This window comes from Dermacentor andersoni, chromosome 11, assembly GCF_023375885.2.
Source record: "Dermacentor andersoni chromosome 11, qqDerAnde1_hic_scaffold, whole genome shotgun sequence".
Lineage (NCBI taxonomy): Eukaryota > Metazoa > Arthropoda > Arachnida > Ixodida > Ixodidae > Dermacentor > Dermacentor andersoni.
In genome coordinates this window covers 124,736,021-124,748,699 of record NC_092824.1, presented here as the reverse complement: position 1 = coordinate 124,748,699, position 12,679 = coordinate 124,736,021, and the positions used below count along the sequence as shown (strand labels likewise).

General features: G+C 46.3%; 2 long non-coding RNA genes across 2 annotated transcripts; one reads left to right on the top strand and one right to left on the bottom strand.

The window, feature by feature from the left end:
* The first annotated feature begins 6,547 nt into the window (after positions 1–6,547).
* Positions 6,548–9,372, top strand: LOC129386977 (uncharacterized). Its single transcript, XR_011891277.1, has 3 exons — positions 6,548–6,815; positions 6,880–7,286; positions 9,291–9,372. It is a non-coding gene; the product is annotated as an uncharacterized lncRNA (long non-coding RNA).
* A 412-nt stretch (positions 9,373–9,784) lies between these two features.
* Positions 9,785–12,356, bottom strand: LOC126539358 (uncharacterized). The gene is made up of 4 exons (XR_008614322.1): positions 10,596–12,356; positions 10,154–10,235; positions 10,016–10,072; positions 9,785–9,869 (listed from the first exon to the last, which is right to left on the bottom strand). It is a non-coding gene; the product is annotated as an uncharacterized lncRNA (long non-coding RNA).
* Positions 12,357–12,679: the final 323 nt, after the last annotated feature.

Here is a 12,679-nt window from a genome sequence, read left to right as displayed (position 1 = left end):
ACGTGGGTGAAACAATTATGCAATGCCTGGACGCAACTTCCGCACCTGGTGAAACGAATAATCTCAAAATAATGGGGGTGGACGAGTGGATACTATAGAAAATCGCAGATGCTGTGCTTGTGTCCAAGGTGTAGTACAGTATGCATTACCAGCAGCACACAAAAAAGACAACTCATCGAATACAGGCATCGGGTAGTAATAACAGGTCTTTCCAACTGTACCATGCTTGAAGACCTCTATGAGAAAGAGCTAACGAACAAGCACCTAGACAGAGTAGAGTTGCAGCCTGCAGCACAAATTCTTTGTCTCAAGAGCTCAGAACCTCGTCCCATGATACTATGCCAGCTAGCATATGAGATGCAAAGATGACTACCCCTCCCTTCAGAAACACAACCTCGGGAGTACCTGAACTTGAAACATAACAGGCCCGTACCGTGGAATATGGGGGCAAGCAATTAGGCCAGGAGACTGTATGCAACTGCCAAACACACAGAGGAGGTTGCTAATCATGAAGATGCAAGCCAACAAAAGGCACATATAGTACACTGATCTGGCAATAGCAGTGTAACAGTAGTATGATACTACATAAACTTAAACCCCATATAACGTTTCGACAAGTGGACTTGTCTTCTTCAAGGTCCACGTGTGGAAACGTTGGCTTCTACTTTCACCTTGTTCTCATGTTGCTCATCGTCTTGAATTTCCATCTCCTGCCTTCCCCGAGTTTTCCCCAGAAAAAGAAAGACATCTTTGAAGGATAGATAAAAATTGGTGCTTGATGCAGCCAAACAAATACATATGCTACAGAAAGAAACTAGAGAAAAATTCCAAGTGCAGGAAAAAATCATTACAATTGCCAATCCTGCATGCCGGCACCTTTCAAGAAACACTGTTGTTATTCCAATAGACAGACTGACAGCTTGCTGATGCAAGCACATTCTTCCAGTTCCATGCCATTGGGAAAAAAATGAGTTTCCTGGAAGGTAGCCACATGCACACTTGGTGATCACAATGTTTTTTTCCCCTGGACTTGTATATCTATATGCATTTTCTCCTTTTCCCGCTTTTATGTTTGGTTTCATCAAGCACTAGTCTTTATCAGGTTTTGTTGCTGTACTACTTTGTGGTAACCTTTATAGATCACTGCATTTTCACAATAAACCTTTTAATTAGAAGTTAGCATACCCTGTTCTTACTGCTTCACACTGTACATTCTTGCTACATTGGCCAAATAAAAGATTTCATAAGGTATCATGAGGGCCCTTAAAGTGACTTGTTGCAGTCTTAAAAAAAAAATGAATAGCCTGGCTGCAAATGGCACCAGAGAACACATAGGACAAACAAGAAAACCGAGATGATCTAACAACCAAATGTACACACCTCGCTGACAAGCAATAGACTGAACATACACAAAAAGGAGAAGCAAAAATTCATGTGCGTTTCCTGACAGGAAATGCATCCATTTCTAACGGAGGCCGTGCTGACAAGATTAACCCAGCATTTTTAGATTTACAGCTTCCGTAGTTTCTCTAGGCAGCCGATCTGCACAGAATGCTAGCTTCTTCCTCTACAATGCACGCTCAGATGTGGAGAGTGCATTGTAGAGGAAGAAGCTAGCATTCTGTGGAGATTGGCTGCCTAGAGAAATTATGGATGCTGTAGATCCAAATACACTGGGAGAATCTTGTGTCAGCATGGCCGCTGTTACACTTTCAGAGATGGATGCGTTTCCTGTTGGGATCTGTATGGACACACATCAGGTCTTGCTTCTGCTTTTTGTGTAAATTCGATTTATTGCTTGTCAAACAGCATTTACTCGGCATGTTCAATAAACTTTCATTTGTTAATACACCTCATGATTGTCTTGGTCTCTAGCAGAAAGGCGTTCATTCTTTTTACAGTGAAGCTGTATATGCCTAGGCAAAACACTCATGGTCCGATCCCAAAAACTCTAGTGTGGGGGTGTGAGCCATTGTTTAAGGGGGTGTGAGCCATTGCATTCGTCTTGCATGATGGACGGAGACATTTCTTGTTGGGTAGACATAGAAATGCTCATGCATTTCAAACATACATTATATCTGCGTATTATTGCAGGGAAGGGACACAGAGGAGGATGGGGTTAAGACAAGATCATGATGTCATTATTATCACAGCAAAGGTGTGGTGGGCCATTGGCTAGACAGATAGTGACATCGTTTCTCTCTAGCAGCAGAGCGCGCGTGCAGAAGTCTCTCCGACTTCCCAATAGGTTCGAAAATGTGTCCCTGTATTTAATTAAATGAAATCTGCAGCCCCAGTGTGTCACTTCGTAGCTACAGTGCATAACTGAGTCATAAACATTATGATTAACGCATTACAAAACACAAGTGCGTAACATAATTCAGAAAGACTTTGATGGACCCGCTGGATTAACACAATGAACCACTCCATTGCACTTTCTATGATGGTGATCTTGCAAAGTGCAATGTGTGGCATTCCAAATAAAGAATGTGATAAACCCAAGCCAAACATGTGCATAACCTCATTAAGAAACGCAGACATAACCAATAATATAGAAAGACTTGAATAAACCATTGGAATTAACCCAGTGATAAACACCGGGGCTGCACATTTCAGCTTTGCTGGTTCACCGTCTCTACAGGGTGCATGGGCAGTAACTTTTTCTGTTATTGTTTGTTAAGTATTGTATAATGTTGTGCCAGTAAAACACGTTAGGCTAGTTGGTGCAATGTATTGGTACTGCTTTTTTTGCTGGTTTTTTCGTAATGTTGTGCCCTTCTTCCTTTTGTAACAACTTTTTTATTCCCCCTTGCATAATACTCCAACCTTGCAGCCTACGAGGTATATAAATAAATAAGTACATAAGCACGTCATGCATTCATTTTGTGCGTGGAACAAAAACGCATTGATAAGCTTAGACATATAGTCATTGCTTCACACTTTCGAAATGAATAATTATAGCTTGCTATCGACATTGAAGCAGCCTTTCGACAGCAAGAAAAGGAATCAGTTTTTCCAGCTCTGAACATTGAATTGCAGGAAATGCAAGCAGGCATAAAATTCTGCCAAGATAATCTGTTTAGGAATACCAAATTGGAATAAACATTGAGGCTTGCATTTGTACTTTCTCTGGCTGAGCAATCTAGTTTGAAATGACTCCCATAAGCATGTCGTAACAATGTTGATCTAATACAGATTAAATGCATGACTAGCTTAAGAAATCTGGATGATTGCTTTATATATTACAGTGAAGAAACTATAATATCTAATAACATTAATAATATAATAATAATATTTATTTCCACAAAACAGGCTAACCGTGAGAGGCGTGCGAGGCTGAGCACAAAGCTGAAAAATTCTACGGCAAGTGCGCCTGCTGTGGGCCTACGATCCTGCATTACGAATAGCGCGTATTGATATGGTCTTGTTAGAAGTTCCGAGTATACTACCAGCGCGAGACACGGGACAACAAAGTGGACGAGAAGCGTGTCTTTTAGAATGCTATGTTACAACGTACAGGTTTCTACAAAAGTGACGGTAACTGCTCGAAACATTTGATGCGTCGGCTTTTGCGCCTTTAGAAATATTTAGAGAGGGCTCCCATATATATATTCGCAGCGCAAGCACGGCGATGGACAAACCAGGCTAGCGCTAAGGTTGAATTTCACAAGTCGATTTTCATTCCACGTCGTAATCACACAGATCGTTTGAGGCTTCGTTCAGGGGCACACGCGGGCGTTCGGGGTGGTGCTTCTTGTTGCGTTTGGCGTAAGAATATGGTTAGGAGCAGGCACCACATATGCGCAATGACGGGCAATATACACGCATCATTTCTCCAGAAGCTGACGCCGAGCACGGGTAGCGCGAGGATCTTGTTGGGCTCACACGACAACTTCGTGGCAGCCGAATTCCGAATACTGCATATACGGTGAGGGTAGCTATGTGAACTTGTCGATAGGTCATCTTGTAGATTGTTGAAGCGCAGGCAGAACGAAACGGTCATAGAATGTAGATAAGACAACACACAGCGCTGAACCACCTGCGAACAGCTGTTTACGTGCGCGATGTCGCACTGAACTACAGAAACCGCAGTCGCGCACCCCAAGACAAATCTTTAACTAACGTTTTTAAATTAGTAAACGTACATATTATTTGCTTCTAATCAAGAGAAGTCAATAATATTATAGTGTAAAGGTTTTATTCACTACAATAAAAGAATTATGCAGCGTGTGCCACGAAGCCTGGCAGTAAGCAACCCTGGGCGTCGCACCAGTCGCATTGTTAAAATCGCAATCATGTGAAATGAGCCCTCAAAAAATCGCATTGCGACGCGTGCGACAGCACCGATTTTCGTCGTTGCAGTCGCAGCATGTGAAACAGCCTTAAAGCGCAGCCTTCGCATATCCCTGCGAGCGTTCGATTTATCAAAACACTTTCTGCGGTTCACTCCAGCCACAAAGCGACAATAAAGTAGGCACGATTGCGGCGAACGGAGGTCGCTAGGCGGTCACCGATGTTACCACAGCGCAATGACGACAGCGCAAAGCTTCTGTGCATCGCCAAAAAAAAAAATTGCCAGCTTTTACGGCCGTGCTACAAGAAAGGATGAAGTAGTCTTTAACATACGTAAACACAGAGGGCGTAGCGGAGGACGTATGGCGCACACTATCAGTGGTTCAGCCATTGCCCACCAGGCGGCGTCTGTACTCGACCTCGTGGTCAACAGTGCCGGCCCCTATAGACCGTTTTTTCGTAGGCGCCGCCATATTGTGAACGCAGTGGCGCCGCCTATGAGCAGCGCCATACTGGCTTGGGTGAAAGCGGTCTTTTGCATGGCAGGTATACGCTCTCCGGTAGGTTGTGGCGTTTGTTTTCGTGGTCGTGCGGTCTGTTTAGCATGACGTTCGTCTTCTACGTGGTAAACGCGGTTCTTTGAGACGTGCTGAAGTGGTTTAAGGCGTCATGGCCTGAATTTCTGCTGGCGTTGAGGTGGACGGAACACGCAGCGCGATGTGCGCGCGCATATTTGAGCCAGCAATCAGACTCGGAGATCAATTGTGTATTTCCGAATGTTCCAATCACTAATGTGACCTTATTGCAGTATTATCCTATATTTCTAAGCTGCGGTTTAGGAGCCATGAAACATACGCGACGATCGTAACAGCGTGGGTACCGTTCTGCTACGATAGGAGCTGTGCTGTTATACTTTGACAAGCATTCAAACTGTTCGCTGCAGGTTACATTGCGTGTCTACTTGGTTGGATGGAGGAGGTTTCCACCCATGAATAAAATAGTTTTGGCTAGCAATAGCAGCATACCTTAGTCTGAATTAAGCTTGTCCAGCAAAGCGACCGTTTACGAACTGCGCGAGCGTTCTAAGCAGTAGTAGTTGCTGGATTAGATATCTTTGTTCTATATAGCGCATGGTTCAAGCATACGGCATCAGCGGTTATATATTTATTGACGTTGCGCGGCGTTAGCCCGTTTTCTCTTGCTTTTTAGAGAAAGTGGATGATAACCAAATTTTTTTTTCGGTTGTGTTCGTTCAGTTCTCTACGACGCACTTACACGTATTACGAAAATTTTGCGCTCAAAAATAGCCATCGCATTCTTTTTACGCGAACCCTCTCATATATTATGGCTATTAACCAGGCTGATGATGAATGACATATGGCTGTATACAGGCCAAAAAGGCAATGCCGAAGCAGACAGCTTATATATGTATCGTGCTGGCTCACCAACCGCAGTGATCGCTGTGTTGAGCAACGCCATGGGCCTCATGCAGCAAGGCTTGCGTAGACATATGGTAATTTCAAGCATACTAGACTTGAAATGCGTGAGAACGATGCCAGTGTATCACAAATATTTGATAGCGCCTGCCGCCCAGATGTTTCTTGGTTACCTTAGGTTGGCCGTGCACGAGCATGCGCCCTTATGTTTTATGTTTTACTCCCTACGCCAATCGATCAGAGAGTGAGCTGATTTACCATTTAATGCTGGTAATACAGAGACGCCGGTTTTGTTTGTTTAATTAAAATCGATATAAGCAAAATAGTAAACAACACATACACGCGCCGCGATTGATAAAGCGCGTATACCGCGGCTGATTATGCGCGTCACATTTTTGCGCCCCCAAGACATATTTCTGCCTACAGTAGTTACCGATGCACCGAAAGGCTTCCCTAACGATCTTATATGAACGAACATGGCGTAAATTTGACAAAGTAACATCTAAAACATCTCAAAATCGTTCCGCAGCACGCGACAGCAATTCTTTCAAGCAGCGCCGCGCCGGATCGCCCAAGCCAGAGAGGAAGAAAGGCCCTCCGCGCGCCCTATCCTCCTCGCCTGATGCCACCACCTAAAACGAGGCTTCAGGGGCGCGATCTTGTACGCGTTCCAAAATAGTACGGAGGCGGTTCATTCTATCGAGCCGCACACAATTGGTCAATCTGAACCGCGTCGAACGCCATGACGTCAATTGTCACGTGAGCCGTGACGTCTTGCTGCTGATAATCATTCCCCCCCCCCCCCCCCCCGATTGAAAGACCCTGTGCACGCTTATGGCTGAAACAATCTGCTACTTGTACCAGCGTGCATGTATTCTTTTCTGCATATGAATGGCAAAACGGATTTCGAGCATATCTGCCGATATATTTTGTATTGCGCCCCATCGCAGGTGTGCAACGCGAAACTTCGCATTCTTGTTGTGGACCCCCGGTTCCCTGGTTCCTGCCACGACTCTTGGGTGTGGCAGCATAACCTACTGCGTGCAAGCCTAGCCGCACAACTGCAGCCTGGCAAGTATCTGCTTGGTTAGTATTCGTAATGCGTACCCCTAACTAGGGCACAGCACTCAGCTGTCACTTTCTGTAATAGGAGACTCAGGATATCCCCTCGAGCCATGGCTGCTTGTTCCACTACCTGGCAGCCATGCCGGCACCACCTCTGAAGGCCACTACAACCGGGAGCACGCATCCATGCGCAATGTTGTGGAGAGATGTATCGGGGTGTTGAAAAGCAAGTTCCGCTGCTTGCAGCGCTTTAAGACACTGCTATACAGCCCCGATAGAGCAGCGCGAATCATTTATGCGTGTGTTGCTCTCCATAACATTGCCTTGGACGCGGGCGACTGGACATTGGACGATTATGGTGGGGAAGTGCCACCAGCTGAGGAGCCAGAACAGCCAGGAGACATCCAGGTGCTGGCACCGCACGACGTGTTTCCTCAGAGGAAGGCAGCAGCGCAGCGCCGTTGTCCAGCTTTTCTGAAGGACACAGGAATGGTGAGTTTTCATAATACATAATTTATTTATACAAATTGCAGTGCCCTTAGGCTATCACAGGGCTGTGTTTGTACAGCGGAAAATGCATTAAAAAATTTGTATACACAAGTGCACCTCCATACGGATGGTGAATGTTCCAAATCCACACATCCGACAGATTATGATAATTTAAACACAAACGAAGTACACTTATACAAAGAATCCTTTAAATAGAATGCCACAGCCGCGGACTCGGAAACAATTGTACCCTCGTCACTATGCAAGAGTGTCCAAGGCTGCCACTTATGAACAGTAGTACTCGTGAAGCAGTCGTAAGGCAATGCTTCATGCCCCTTCATCTGTGAAGAACTGCACTTGCTGCTGCTCCCAAGCTAGCATTGTTTTGAGCAATATGCACATCACAAAATGCTTCTTTCCTCGTGTAACATTAGAAATACGACGCTACAACAGCTTGTATGTGTTGTGTTCATCCTGTGATATGCCACTTTCTGTAGATGCAGCAGTTGTTACTTTCTACTCATATCCAAACATGTGTTTGTTTTGCCATAGTTGGTGGTTACAGTAATGGGAAATTGGCACAAAGTACTTCTTTCTTAGTGCAACATGAAACACGGTAGCAACGTGAAAGTGCAGCCTTTTCTTTAAATATCACATGAAATATGAAATGGAAATATCCCTTGACCCATCATAGTCATGACAGACTTGATGAAAGCAGTACATATGATTGGCACTCTGTGCTCATGGTCACCATCAGCAAAAGGTGCGCAATATTTTCATAAAACACACCAGAATGAACGCAACCACCGCATCCTGTGCATTCGGACGCTCAGTGTACATTGGTAGGAGCGAGGCAATATGCTTGCTAGCCATCTCTTGTGCTAGGTGTATCAAAACTTCTGTGCAAGCATGAATACACAGGCGAGGCAAGCAAGTAAAGCGTAATGAATGCGGATTCAAACACAAACAAAATGTAACGCTGAGTGTAGTGACAACATTACACTCGTCACATCATGTCCAAATGGGTAGACGTAAATTAACGTAAAAGCGCAAAAAATAGATAGGTCAACTTTATCACACTCTATGATAACAAGTACAACACAAACCTTGTAGTACAACATGCTTCAGGTAGCAAAGCATGTGACAACATCAGCATCACACAATTCGTTTCCACCACGGCACATAAAACTAGCAGTTACATTTGCGTGACCTTGCAAGAAAGTATGACTTTCACAGCTATGTCCGTTCCCTTGTCAGTGTTATGAGTCACTGACTAGAAGCATTCATTTCTCGACAGCAATTGTAGTGCGATGCTAAACAGGCGAATTATAATTGTAAAAAGGTGAGTGCACTTGCCAGCTGTGATGAAACACGTTACATAAAACATGAATAATTGGCTCTACAATCTCGCAGCACCCAGAAAGTGTCACACGTGAAAGTTATTCTTGCAATGACTCCCTTGGAGCGAAGACTAGAGGAAACCAATCACTGGCGTGGTGCAATGATGACGGTCATTTTCATTTGTGAAATTATGCAACTTAAAGAGTGACTAATTTGGTGCTCTGAAAAAAGAGCACATTGTAGTTGTTGCACCTTAGCCTCACTGTGCCGAAATGAAAATATCACAGTGCAAACACTATGCGCTAACACTTCATAATGAGTGCAGTAAGCTCACAGTACATATCACAGTACAAAACACATACACAGAAATCGACAACTATTTGTAATGATTCCAGTGTGAATGACTAGGCGCCTTCGAAATGTGTAAATAAAGAAAGCACGCTGGCATTGCAGCTGGATAAGCGTAAATAGAAAGAGGCAAATACTACAGAACAAAAATGGGTGCACGCATTACACCTTTCAACCAAAAAACTCCCCTGTATTACTCATAAAGGAAACTTAAACACTAAAATTCAAACCATAAATAAATAAAACAAACGGAACTGATGAAACACAAATGAATAAAATATGATATTGAAAAAATGATTAATTTCTGTCTTGTTGCAGGTGCGCAGCGATGTGTTGCGCTGTGGCGCGCACCTGCTCCAAGATCTTGCATGAGTTGCCGATTACTCACAACCAGCTCACGGCTGGAAGCTGCTGTTAAGAATTGCAACGTGCACAACGATTCCCTCTCTGTTGAAGAGCCACTGGCCTGATGGCATCCTTTGGCAGTGTCAAGCGTCGCGTACAAGCTATGCCCTCTTCGTTTGGACAGACAAAGACCTGCTGGAACTACTCTTCCGTCATCTACTCAAATGCATCTCTCACCACCAAACAGCCCAGGTCTAACCAACCTTTTGCCCAGCGGCTGATCGTTGGCAAGACACGATACCGAGCCCTCTATACAACGCATATCTCTTGTTTACATCCCAAGCCGATTTGTTTTTCAGATTCATGATTCACTTATAACAAAGCATAAAGAATATTTATGTCCTTCATGTAAAATGACACCAAAGGACCTGCCAACCTGCAGCATTTCGTCGCCCTGTTCCACGCTGCGGGCGCACTGCGACGACATCGTCGTCAAGGTATCCACCCGTCGTGGTCGCTGTCGACGTGGTGGCTGAACAGGGTGCTGCAACACTGAAAGCATGCAGCATTTTCTACAGTTGCACTGCATCTTATGGTACGAATAAAAGTGGCTATGGCCATGTTATGGCTTATTGGGCTAGTTTAATGAAATACGAGAGCTCATTTTTCTTTTAACAGCTTGAGGATCAATAACTTACCAGGTGCAGCGGTCACCCTTTCGGTAGGTGACGCACCGCGCGGTGGATCCTCTGCCGCTGTAGAGTAAACACATTAAATGTTTACGAACTGCACACACATTTGGCGATAATTAAAACACTCATTCCTCTGATGCTTACGTGTCGCTGTGCTCCTCAGGACCGCAGCCTCGTCTGTAGCTTGGACGACAACTTCCATGGCGGAGGTGGGGACGTCAGCCTGCTAGAAAGTGTCATAAGCGTGGCTATTCGTTACAATGCCTATGTTACAAGTTTTCGTACTACACATTTGCGGAAATATTCTGCAATTATTGAGTGCTTAATGATCCCATGTATTACCGGCCTCGTGCACATCCCTGAAGGCATTTTATTTCTGTGTCGATCACTTCATCCCCCTTTTCCCGAAAGCGCAGCCAACTGAGATTCTAGTTGATTAACCTACCTGCTTTTCCATTCTCTCCTACGCTATTTTCCTGCTCACCAACGGTGTCGCGTTCCGCTAAAGGTACCACTTACAGATAATGGCAAACTCTACACCGGCACCATTCAGGAACCCATGATATTACGGCGGCAGTGTGCTTACCTCTTGGTAGGGGAGGTCGGTCACGCCGTGGAGGCGGACCGTTCCGGTCAGCTGGAGGACTCGGCCACGAAAACCGTGTAGCCGCCCCCCTCCTGTGCTTCTGAAAATACACGCCAATGTCGAAGGACAAATCGCCCAGACCATTGGACGGTCACTCACCTTTGTTCTTGGGCAATTGCGGCAGCGTCGCGGCGGGCCTCAAAAACTTGCTTGCGCCACCACTCCTGCCACTGCTCAGTGGTTTTGACTACAGGGCCTTCGCTGTTCAGCGCGTCGGCCAGCTGCTGCCACAGCCGTCGGCGGTCGCCAACAGTGAAGCGCGGCCTCAGCTCGCTGGATCTTATAGCCAGCTGGGGATGCTGCTCCATGAAGGCGACCACCGTCTCTCTCTGCGCCTCCGACACACGTGGCCCCTTCACCGGTGCTGCCACGTTTAGCGCCATGGCTTCCAGTGCTCGACTGAACGACTGAACCAACCGCTTCAAAATTCGCGCCGTGTGCTTGAAACGGGGTGGTGGCTAGCGCCATCACTAAACGTTTCGCAAAACTGCGACACCACCTAGCACCATTTGAAGACATTAACCGCAATATTTTGTTTCAGTTGTTTCGCATTCCAAATTGAATCTTTGAAAAGCAACACCAACACATTTTGCTACTCCGTCATAATAGCAAAATATTTCTCAACATGTTGGAAACGCTCCTCGATATATTATACGGTCCCCAAGCAGACATCAAAAGCGTGACGTATGCTTCCACTTCGCTCATCGGCTGTTTGCTTCCTCTCGTTCTCGCGAACATTGCGGACCGCCTATTTAGTGACGTACTAAACGGACCACCTCCGTTCTATTTTGGAACGCGTACAAGATCGCGCCCCAGGTGTCTGTTTTAGGTGCCTAATACCACCACTTCTAGGGCTTCAAAATCCGATCTCATAAAATTAGGGAATGGGCTGAACGCACCTGACTGCCCAGATTGCTCAGGCTGCACGCAACGGTAGTGAGCGCGGTGGGTGCACACACACCGCCAGAGAAAAAGGACGGAAAGCGTCGACCGCACGAGGCCGAAAACGACGCGCCGGCGACGAGCCTGCAAGGACCCAGAAAGGGAAGCCGCGAGAAGTTTCGTCACCACTGGTGTCTGCAATCACTCGTGTCTGGCAGTTCTTTTTTCTTTAGCAAGAGAAAGACTCAACTGTCAGCCAGCCGCGTGCATTAAATGATTTTTGTCTGCACACGGGAACAGAACGTTTCCTTTTATTCGGTGCCCATGAAATGTGCTATACACTATCACCTTCAACATCATGCAATCGCGTGCGTTGACGCTGGCCCCTCTCGTCGGACAGAGGGTAGCGCGACGCGGTGCAATGAAACGTTTTATAACAAGGGCCTCGCGTCGACGAGACGGTCGCCGAAGCGACGCGAACCGAGCGCGTTGCACGACACAATGGGCGCGGAAGAGCCGATACGCGCGTGGCTAATCGCGCCACACAAAAGGTTCGCTCCGTTCCGAAGGAGGAATCGCCGTTTCGCGCCCCGCCCGCGCATTGCCCGCCTGCACGAGGTGCGTCACAAAGGATTTTCGCGAGTTGGAAAACGACGAAGCGGCAGAAGAAACTCCGATTGAGAACAGCGAACAAAGCGGCCCGACGAAGATAGATCCCGCCGCCATTCAGACCGGAAGACGAGGTATGCGCAAAATCTATAAATTGATAGCGCGCAGTTCGGCAACAGCTGGCTTCGCCCGAATAAAGTAGATAGTGCGGGGATAAAAAGCGCTTCCTCCACTGCATGGCGAAGAGGATACTGCTCGGAACACCCGCCTCGGAAGATCCTTCCGTTTGCGTTTGAACACGAGCTGCTGGGACGCAGCCATCTCTCTCACGCACGCGGAAGCTGTGCCGCGAGGTGTTCGTATTGCCGACATTGTTCCCTGCTATTCGACGAAAATTTGACCGCACTTCGCACAGGTTTGTCGGCCTCGACAGCTTTCTGAACCATCGCCACACCTCTGACATTTGAAGCCGTTCACTGATCACATTGGGTGCACAACTTACCGACGTGTCCAAGTTCCGTGTCAGTAAGCGC